This window comes from Schistocerca piceifrons, chromosome 2 (assembly GCF_021461385.2).
Source record: "Schistocerca piceifrons isolate TAMUIC-IGC-003096 chromosome 2, iqSchPice1.1, whole genome shotgun sequence".
Lineage (NCBI taxonomy): Eukaryota > Metazoa > Arthropoda > Insecta > Orthoptera > Acrididae > Schistocerca > Schistocerca piceifrons.
In genome coordinates, this window is record NC_060139.1 from 668011666 (window position 1) to 668023228 (window position 11563).

An 11563-nucleotide genomic window follows, 5' to 3' on the forward strand; every position below is an offset into this window, starting at 1 on the left:
AGATTACCTAAACTAAAAGTTTAACAATTCACACAAGCACACACACTATGCATCCCGTAGGAGGGATGGAAATGGTACAAAACACTAAAATTAAAAGATTAACTTGCCACCGAAGGTGCAACTTGATTTTAACTTCTAAAAAAAGTCTTACGGTGGAAGGGTGGCAACTTTATATGCTAAAATGACCATTTAAATAAAAGCCCATGAAATGCAATCTTATATAAAATTATACTAGTTTTGGCAAACAAGTTAACATGCTCTACAGTACACAGATATCGCCTCTCATGATGATAGGCAAGATCAAAACATATTTCAGGAATCAGGCCGTTACACTCCAAGCAATAAATTCGTTAACACACCGAATCCGACAAACATGACAGAGGCCGCTTCGAACGACAGACAGACTAGCACGCCGACCGACAGACTGACCGATTTCTAACCGTCAGATCCAACTGCACAAACAACAGAGAATATGGGCCGACGTCGAGTAAACCAAGATACCTACACCTAACTCGGCCTCACCAAGATCAAGGCATCAAACACCACTCAAAACAAGTTTAAAACAATACAGAAAACTCAAGTCACAACTGTCAAATAACTACGGAAGAAGGCTGCGGGTTCTAGACAACAACACACACCACTATTTATCACACGCGTGAACGGTTGAGGAAACAACTATCCACAAATAACGAACAAATCGTAACAGTCGAGATTTAAAAGGAAGTAACTAATTACTCAACTTGAGGATCCTGCTTCGGAGGAAAGCGAAAAGTCGCTCTCGCAACTAGCGCCTCCACATGCGACAGCGCGTGCCAGCCACCAAAAGCCCCGGCCTGGCTTCGCACTGTGGAGACTACGTCGCTGCTCAATTCCAGCGAACCAACAAGGTCCAACCACATCCCGACTCGGTAAATGGTGTTCATCCTGAGGATTCAAGACGTCGTCGACTAAGACGACCGGCCGAGCAAACCACCAACGGCTGCACGCTTTCGCCGACAGCGGTCCCGATGAATACTTACACCATACGGACCAGACTGTTGCTGACCGCCAACTCTTCCCGACTGATACTGGTGTCAGTGCTCAGCAAACCACATTTCGCCATCCGACGACCAGCCGACCGATCGACCAACGGCCTTCCGTCTGCGCATGCTTGCAGCGTGCGGACCTGCCTGCTGCTGACTGCCAAGTGGTCCAACAGCGGAGTAACGACGAACCCGACTCAGTCCACAACCCAACAGCGACTGAGACTTAGAGCCGACTGACTAACATGCGAGTGTCTGTCTTCCGACAGACTCTGTCGACTCACTGCACCGACTCCCAGACTGACTGCAAACTCAGATGCAGGAACTAGGCCCCGACCGGGCGACTACTCGCTGAGTTTTCTTACTGGCGGATTGGAAAGACACTCATATTACCGGCTTTAAAGGTTGATCCGAACGAAAGACATGCTATAACTCCGGACGACAGACAGACACTAACTGCCTCACAAATGCGGACGAGAGACAGACTAGCAAGCTGGGGACGAGAGACTGACCCAGACTGACCAACTGGCGAGCTCATAGCGCCCTTTAAATGCACGTTAACAGGCAACCTTTACCCTTTCCCACCAGAGGGAGACACCAAAGCTGCGATTGCCACAGCGGCGCCACCGGCAGAAATGTAGGGCGACTGCTTCACACTACGCGCGGCGGCGCGCTCTTCGAAATAGCAATTTTTACCACGGCTCAGGCTGCTCAGGATATCTCCTAGGTCGTTTGTGTAGATCAGGAAGAGCAGAGGGCCTATAACACTTCTTTGGGGAACGTCAGATATTGGTTCTGTTTTGCTCGATGACTTTCCGTTGAGTTACTATGAACTGTGATTTTTCTGTCGGGAAGTGACGAATCCAATCGGACGACTGAGGTGATACACCATATGCACGCAGTTTGATTAGAAGACGCTTGTGAGGAACCGTGTCAAAAGCCGTCTGGAAATCTAAAAATGTACAATCAATTTGACATCCCTTGCGGATGTCATTTTTCCTCACGATGGCTTCACACAACGAAGGTACCGTCGACGTATGTGTATCACACCTTAGATTTCAAAAGAACGATATTTTCTGAATCCATGCTATCAATAAATCGAGCTCTTCGAAGTAATTAATAATACGTAATTGTGAAGGCTTTCGCAGCCACTTGTTGACAAACTGCCTATTACCTTCTGTCTGGGTTTTTCCCGACGTTTGTTGGATGATTTTTCTGACGTTCCGTCAGCACGAAAGCCTAGCATTGTGAAAGATGGTGGGAGACTGGATTCTGGCTCGCGGCCGCAGATTATACGAGGACATCATTGCTCATACCAAAGCGACCATTCGGACCCTTCCTTGTAAAAGAGTTGAGAAAATACGTTCTGAAACAGCGGGGATACTGCGCCGAACAAAAACAGCAGCTTGCAACCCGAAGAAAGAAGAATTACAGTCTATCAAGACGCTTAACGCTGGCAAGAGTATGTTAGTACTGCCTACCGATAAGAGAAGTGCAACCGTTGTGTTGAAGACCGAACATTATGAGCAGAAGACACGGGACGCATTAAATCCGACGACGTACCGAAAACTAAGCGCAGACCCGACGCAGTGCATCACGCGGGATACGAATCGGTTAATCAAGACGTCTTCTCTCTCGGCGGACGTACAGAGCAACTTGTGCAGCACAGAAGTCCTACCACCTCGGCTCTACGGATTCCAAAGATCCATAAGAATAACATTCCATTAACGCCGATTGTCGGCGGTCCTTGTTCACCGACGAAACTTCGGCGAAACACTTGGCCTCTCTTCGCCGGTCGCACATGGGAAAGACTGACATATACATAAAGGACTCAGGGCATTTCATTGAGAAGCTAAAGAAACAACAACTTGGACAAATCGGCATCCTAGTCAGCTTTGATGTTGTTTCTTTGTGGAGTAGGTCGATTCCATTTTCCCTCAAGAATCAGCAAGCTCTTTCATGCGTCTCACCACGTGTTATATGTGGAATGGTAACTTCTATGAACAGCTGGAAAGCGTCGCCATGAGTAGTCCACTTAGTCCAGTGGTGGTCATCCTCCTCATGGAACATTTGGAAACACAGACACTGGACTTTACACCTTGTAAACCTAAGCTGTGATACACTTACGTCGACGGTACCTTCGTTGTATGGAGCCATCTTGAGGAACATCTCGGTGGCTTCTCAAGACACATGAAGAGCCTCAATGCCAACATAAAATTTACCTTGGAGGTAGAGAATGTCCAATAGCTACTCTTTATAGACAACCTGATCACGAGGGAAGCGAAGAACTGCAACAGAGCGTGTATCGGGAACCGATACACACGTACCGATACCTGGACAAACTGTCAGTTCACCATCCGAGCCAGGAAAGAGGCATGATTAATACGCTGGCATCGCGACCAATACGAACACGTGAGCCGCAACACCTCAGGCGCAACACCTGGGAAGCGTTCTGAGGAGGAATGGGTGTTCAACGAGTTACGTAAGAAGCGTCACAGGATCAAACAATGGCCGAAGTGATGCATCGGAAAAGAAATGTCGGATACAGCCTTACTGCAATACATTGCCGAGGTGACAGAATCGGCGAAAAAATGGCGTAAAGACTATTTACAAACCGACAAAGAAAATCAAATTGTGTCTGAGATCGGCAAAGGAAAAAAAGGAACCAATTTGCATCGTTGGGATTATACTGCATTCCATGTACATGCGCAGAAGTCTATATTGTCATCACTGGATGATCAATCAGCGCCAGGATCACCGAACATAGTATGCATTGCAAGATGGAGCAGGTGGAGAAATAAGCCGTGCGCAGCACGTGCTGTGTGAGAGACCACATAGTAAAATTTGCCGACACGGAAGTTGTGACTGTAGAGAAGATCTATCACACTGGCTTCTTCAGAGAAGCTACAGAAATACACAGACCTGACAATAACTTCAACAAGCAAGAAGAAAGTATCAAGGTGAACGGATCTTGGATTCCTGTGCTGCAGCGAACGACCATTTGCAGGTAGCAGAGGAGAACGGGTACGGAAATGAACACGGAAAAGCCCTCGGACGTTGGCGCGCCTGGTACATATAGTCTGCAGCCGCGAGCTCGTCTCCAGTTCACCATCAGCAGTGGAGCGTGAAGCTTTGATAATGCCAGCCACTCGTGCTGGAGAAATGCCAGAAAATTCATCGAACAAACGTCAGTCGAAGAACCTGAGAGAGAAGTCAACGGCCAGTTTGTAATTCATAATGTTCGAATATTGTATATGTTCCAAGATCCTACTGCAAATCCATGTTAGTAATATGGATCTGTAAGTCAACGGTTTACTCCTATTTTCTTTCTTGAGAATTGGTGTAACGTGTACAAATTTCCATTCCTTAGGTACGGCTCTTTCGATGAGCGAGGGGCTGTATATGATTGCTAACTATGGAGCTATTGTATCAGCACACACTACGGAAGGAACTTGACGGGCATTCAATCTGGACTGGAGGCCTTGCCTTTATTGAGTGATTTAAGCTGATTTAAGCTGCTTCGCTACACCGAGGATATCTAGTTCTAAGTTATTCATGTTGGTAGTTGTTCTATATTCCTATTCTGGAATATTTGCTTCGTTTTCTTTGGTGAAGGAGTTCCGGAAAACCATGCTTAGTAACTCTGCTTTAGTGGCATTGTCATCAGTGACATCGCCACTGTTAACGCGTAGTGAAGGTATTGATTGCTTCTTGCCTCTGATATACTTTATATGTGACAAAAATCTCTTTGGTTTTCCGCCAGATTTCGAGACAGACTTTCATCGTGGAAATTATTAAAAACATCTCACACTGAAGTTCATTAATCTTGAGGACTTCACGTTCTTTTACTTTTAGCACGCTTTTTTCGTTGCTTCTGCGGCAGTGTTCTGACCGCTTCTGTGTACCTTGGGGGATCAGTGCCGTCGCTTATTAATTTATTTAGTGTATGTCTCTCAACTGCGTTGATACTATTTCTTTGAAGTCAAGCCATGTTTGGTCTACGCTTACACAATCAGATTTAACAGATTTAAAGAAGTGGAGACTGTGTTTTCGAAAGGCATCAAGTGAATTTTTATCTTCTTCTTTAAAGAGATGTACTTTGCGTTTATTTTTCGTGAGGTTTCGATATTACGGCATTCAGTCTCACTACAACAGCTAATTTCTGTATCCGTCATGATGTTCCCTATTTGGTCAGGATTATTTGTTGCTAAGCGATCAAACACGTTTTCGCAATCATTTACACTTCGAGTGGGTTCCTCAAGTAAACGTTCAAAATAATTTTATGAAAAAACATTATTACAATTTCGGACGACGTATCACCATTATCTATTTATCATCGGCTGACCTACTTAGCTTCAAACACGAAATTACGGGAGAGGTAGTGTCATGTAATTACCCATGGTTTCGGTTTCAGTGATGATTGTGGGTCATTTCTACCGTAAATGGGTAGCCACAAATCGAATTTTGAGTTTTATTTCACTTATATTCCGTATCCTACGCTGTCACAGGCAAATCAAGAAGACCCGATAAGAAGTCACAAGAAATAGACAGCTCTATCACCAAATTTGCTGGTAAGAAGAGAATCCAAAACAATGGAAAAGAAAATTGGGCATCCTTTAGGTGGCTATCAGTTCCACGTTATTAGACGTAAAGGAACCAGAGAGGCAGTTACAACGTGCACTTAATAATGGAAGCGAGACTTAAGAAAAATCAAGACACCTTCACGCCATTTTTCGGCTTAGAAAAAGTCTTCTTTGTCGTAAAGTATTTCTAGATTTTTTAAATCCCTAGGATTTATTTACTATTTTATCGTATGGGAATACATATACAAAGATTGCGAAACTACTACACGTCAAAATTTAATCACAGCTCTCCAGTATAAAATAACACAAATGACAACAACCATACATGGATATCAAGGTCTTTTATATATCTTGTAACATAAATCGGCGCAGTCAGGAAGTCTTCGAAAGGGCTTTTGCAGGCACGAGCGGGACATGTCGATACAGCATGACCAAACGTTTGTCTTCAGCATCACAGTCACACGATGGTCATGAAGATTTGCCTCACTTGCAGACAGTCCCTGCACATCGCCACTGAACCGTTCGGATGCGGTTCAAAGGAGTCCGAATTGCACTAGGCTAGTCGAATCGAGGGTGTTCCTTCCGGATGCGAGGTAGCTGCAGTAATTGTGGAGAAATGTTTTGTTGCCAGCAGCGTTTCCATTCATCGATGCTATTAAAAATTCTGTTTGCATGAGAGTTCTGGATATAATGAGACTGGAATGGCTTCATCTTTCTCGGGGCGCAGGGAAGGTCTGTGTTATTAGTAATCTTCTGGTATTCACACAGCAGTGCGCTCTCCCGTCTGATATAATGCCCGGAAAAGTAGGCATGAATGTAGTATTTCTCTTCTACTGCTCAGATTCTATATCGAAGAAGCAGTGAAGAAATTGGGACTAAAATTCAGGATGAATGGACATCAATGACAAGATTCGTTGAATACGTTACACTCTTCAGTCAAAGCGAGGAAGAAGTAGAGGACTTCTCGAATAGTATGAACAGCGTCCTAACAACTGAATATGCGGTGACAATAAATCAGAGAAAGACGGAAGTACTGAGAAGCATAAATAGGATTATCGGTAAACGTAACGTCGAAACTGTTGGCAATATAGTTAATGAAACGAAGGAATTACGCTAGCTTGGAAGCAAAATTACACGTATCGGGTACAAGGAAATAAGTACTGGAATGATAAGATGAGAAATGAAGTTTTCATCAGAACAGGAGAGGAATGGAATATATTACAAATTTATTTTATGTAACAGTCACGATCTCCAACCATGTCTATCTATGACAAAATTGCCTTAAGGAATACATTGATAACTCTGGTGAGAAGAAAGACAGGATGATACGAAAAGTGATGACAGATCGGGGAATAAATTCTGTACTAGAGATTTCCATACAGGGTAAAACCTTTAGAGAAGTCAGAGATTGGAACATAGCCACATAAATTAATAAACGGTGGTACTGATCCCCCATGGTACACAAAACGGGTCAGATCGTTGTTGCAGAAGCAACGAAAAAACCATGGCAAATTTAAGAGAACGCAAAATCCCCAAGATTGGCAAAGTCTTACGGAAGTGCGAAATATGGCGCGTAGTTCAATGCGAGATGCTTTTAATAATTTCCACAACGAAATTCTGTCTCGAAATCTGGCAGAAAATCCAAAGAGATTCTGGTCATAAATAAAGCACACCAGTGGCAAGACATAATCAATACCTTCACTGCGCGATAACAACGGTGAAGTTACTGATGACAGTGCCACTAAAGCAGAGTTATTAAACACGGTTTTCCGAAACTCCTTCACCAAAGAAGACGAAGAACAACAGCCAAGATGAGAAATATATCCTCGGTGTAACAAAGCAGCTTGATTCACTTATAAAGGCAAGGCCTCCGGTCCAAATTGTATACCAGTCAGATTCCTCTCAGAGTATGCTGATAAAATAGCTCCATATTTAGCAATTATATATAACCACTCGCTCACAGAAAGATACGTACCTAAAGACTGAAAAATTGCTCAAGTCACACCAATACCCAAAAATGGAAGTAGGAGTAATCTGCTGAATTACAGGCCTATATCACTAACGTAGATTTGCAGTAGGGTTTTAGAACATATACTGTATTCGAACATTATGAAGTACCTCGAAGGAAACGATTTATTGACATATAGTTAGCACGGTTTCAGAAAATATCGTTCTTGAGAAACACAACTAGCTCTTTATACTCATGAAGTAATAAGTGTACTATGGACAGGGGATGTCAAATTGATTCCATATTTTCAGATTTCCAGAAGGCTTTCGACACCGTTCCTCACAAGCGTCTTCTAATCAAACTGCGTGCCTACGGATTATTGCCTCAGTTGTGCAACTGGATTCGTGATTTCCTGTCAGAAAGGTCACAGTTCGCAGTAATGGACGGAAAGTCATCGTGCAAAACAGAAGTAATATCCGGCGTTCCCCAAGGAAGTGTTATAGGCCCTCTATTATTCCTGATCTATATTAACGACACAGGAGACAATCTTAGTAGCCGTCTTAGATTGTTTGACGCTGTCATTTACCGTCTTGTAAAGTTATCGGATGATCAAAACGACTTGCAAAATGATTTAGATAAGATACCTGTATGGTGCGAAAAGTAGCAATTGACCCTGAATAGCCGGCCGCTGTGGCCGAGCGGTTCTAGACGCTTCAGTCCGGAACTCCACTGCTGCTACGGTCGCATGTTCGAATCCTGCCTCGGGCACGGATGTGTGTGATGTCCTTAGGTTAGTTAGTTCTAAGTCTAGGGGAATGATGACCTCAGATGTTAAGTCCCGTAGTGCTTAGAGCCATTTGAACCATTTTGACCCTGAATAAAGAAAAGTGCGGAGTTATTCACATGAGTACTAAAAGAAATGAGCTAAATTTCGATTACGCGATAAGTCACACAAATCTGAGGGCTGTAAATTCAACTAAATACTTAGGGATTACAATTACAAATAACCTAAATTGGAACGATCACATAGATAATATTGTGGGTAGAGCAAATCAAAGACTGCGATTCATTGGCAGAACACTTAGAAGGTGCAACAGGTCTACCAAAGAGACTGCTTACACTACGCTTGTCTGCCCTATTCCGGAGTACTGCTGTGCGGTGTGGGATCCACATAAGTTGGGACTGACTGATGACATCGAAAAAGTATAAAGATAGGCAGCTCGTTTTGTATCATCGCGAAATAGGGGAGATAGTGTCACAGACATGATACGTGAATTGGAGTGGCAATCATTAAAACAAAGGCGTTTTTCGTTGCGACTGGATCTTCTCATGAAATTTCAATCACCAGTTTTCTCCTCCGATTGCGAAAACATTCTGTATGGAACCCACCAACATAGGGAGAAATGATCATCACGATAAAATAAGAGAAATCAGGGCTCGCACGGAAAAATTTAAGTGCTCGTTTTTCCCGCTTGCCGTTCGAGAATGAAACGGTAGAGAGACAGCATGAAGGTGGTTCATTGAACCCTCTGCCAGGCACTTTATTGTGAATAGCAGAGTAATCACGTAGATGTAGATGTAGAATAACTAAGGAGTTGAGTGGAAGAGGGAATCTGAGGTGAAGCGCTTTGCACAGGGGAGGAGGTTGTGACAGGCCGCAACCAACGTGAAAGAAGACTACTTTTATTACTCTCAAGGGCTTTCTGTACATATTATAGCTTACTCATGTCGCTGCTGTGTCTTTCTTTTCTTCCGAAGTTTGAGGACCTCGGTCCCCTGCAAATGTTCGAAGGCCTGCTCTACTTCTACATTGTATGGAATGGGAAAACTGAAGCTGTTTAAGAAACCAAAATTCTCAGAGCTTGCCAGGTTCTGTTCCAGACGTAACGTGAAAACACGAAAAGCCACAGAGAAATTTCCGCATAATGCTGTCTTATAGTAAGATTAAAGTCGTCTATGTGTGGCTAGGGACGTTCCGATATTATTGAAATGTGCATTTATCGATACTTTGTTTTGATACACGTGATGCCGTAACTGATACAAAGTATTCAATTAATTTCGCAGTGTCGTAAGAAATGTCAAGAGTATCGGATAAAATGGTGCTCAGGAGAATAAGAATCTTTCAATTCTGATTCAATAAAAAGTAAAGTGTGAGAAGTATATACTCAGTAAACAGGAAATACAAATGCCACTGGAAAAGCAATAGACTATTAATAAATCAGATTCCAGAACCATATGGCTGTATGTATTTACTACGTTGGAAAAGAGCATTTGGTTTTGTACTGAGGTTGGTTCATACACGCAGACTGTGATTCCAAAATTTTGCTCTGATTCAAAATGATTGCCTCACTTTTAAATAAATTCTTGTTACAGTGCACTGTAGTGATAGCACGTACGTATAGCATAAAACTACTGCCAAGCTTTGTATTTTGTTGGCGCTTGGGATGTTCGTCCTTTACTTCTTACGTTTGTATCTGATTTTATATCCAAGCTGATAAATGCTTCAGTGCTTGGAAGGGGCCTTTCGGTTTCGCAAGGTTATGCTGTAAACGGTTTAGCTTTGCTTCAGAGTAACTTTAGGGAAACAGTAGGTGGTTTACACCACCTTTTTTCTTCAGAGACAGACCGAAGAGGTGGTGCAATGGTTATAACGATAGACACGCATTCGGAAGGACGAACACTCAAATCCGCGTCCGATTACCCTAATTTACTTGCCGTTTCAGGTAAATGGCAAGATGGTTCCTTTGAAAATGCACGACCGATTTCTATCTTCATTCTTGACACAGTTCCAGCTTGGCTCCATCTATAATATCCTCGACGTCGACGGCACGTTAAGAACTAATGCTCCTTCCTCGCTTGTTCTGACAGTCACAGAAACGGTTACCTTCGACGTTTATCTGATGTAGGCGGGAAAGAGTTGAACCGTGGGCGGTAGGCATTCGTACCGAGGTAGTTACAAGCTCCCTGCTCACCCGCAATTTTCGAAATCAGGGCAGACTTCAATTACTGGTCGGTTCGCAGCTTGATATTGACCTTCGTGGAAGACTGAAACGCGCCCATTCTTCCTCGGCTGATTTACCTATTTACAACTTGAAATCGGAGGGTGATACTTTGACGTTCATTACAGAGGCAGAAATACTGCACCCAACTGTCCGTCACTAATGACCTCGTTGTCGACGGGTCGTTAAACACTAATCTCATCCTCCTCCTGCTTCGCCGGCCGTTTGACTTTGTTCTTTGTAAATCGAACCACCACGAGCTAGTATCCACAAAAAGAGAATTGATATATCTCGTCTAATTTCCAGGATTTAAAACTAAACTAATCTCCGTCCGAACAGGTCTTGGAGGCCTAAAGGTACCGACTGGCCGCCGTGTCATCCTGAGCCCACAGGCGTCACTGGATGCGGATATGGAGGGGCATGCTGTCAGCACACCGCTCTTCCAGCCGTATGTCAGTTTACGAGACCAGAGCCACTACTTCTCAATCAAGTAGTTCATCAGCTTGCCTCACAAGGGCTGAGTGCACCCCGCTTGCCAACAGAGCTCGGCAGGCCAGATGGTCACCCATCCAAGTGCTAGCCCAGCCCGACAGCGCTTAACTTCGGTGATCTGACGGGAACCGGTGTTACCACTGCGGCAAGGCCGCTGGCTTTCCAGTATTTAGACAGCAATTTTTTTCTTCGGTTTTCAATGTATTACATTACACTTTCTGATATTATCAACAGCTTCTAGTGCTCCACATTACGAACAACTATTACTTCCGTCGTAAAGACAGAACAATTTTGGGGCGGACGAAATTGATTGAAATATTTCCAGTTTCACACAATAAATGCACATCCCACTACTTATGTCTTTCGATATCGAGAGCCATCAATGTACACTCGAAGAAAATGTGCTCAGTACAAATTAATGTAAGCACTGAAACATGAAATGATCGTGTTGAAGCGATTTTTTTAAACTATAATAGTGAATATCCGAGATTCCTAACACAAATGAATGGAATTTCAAAC

At 43.5% G+C, this 11563-nt stretch overlaps 1 pseudogene; it reads right to left on the reverse strand.

Annotated features, from left to right (window-relative positions):
- Nucleotides 1-11085: 11085 nt before the first annotated feature.
- Nucleotides 11086-11203, reverse strand: LOC124778654 (annotated as a pseudogene).
- Between the last annotated feature and the right edge of the window lie 360 nt (nucleotides 11204-11563).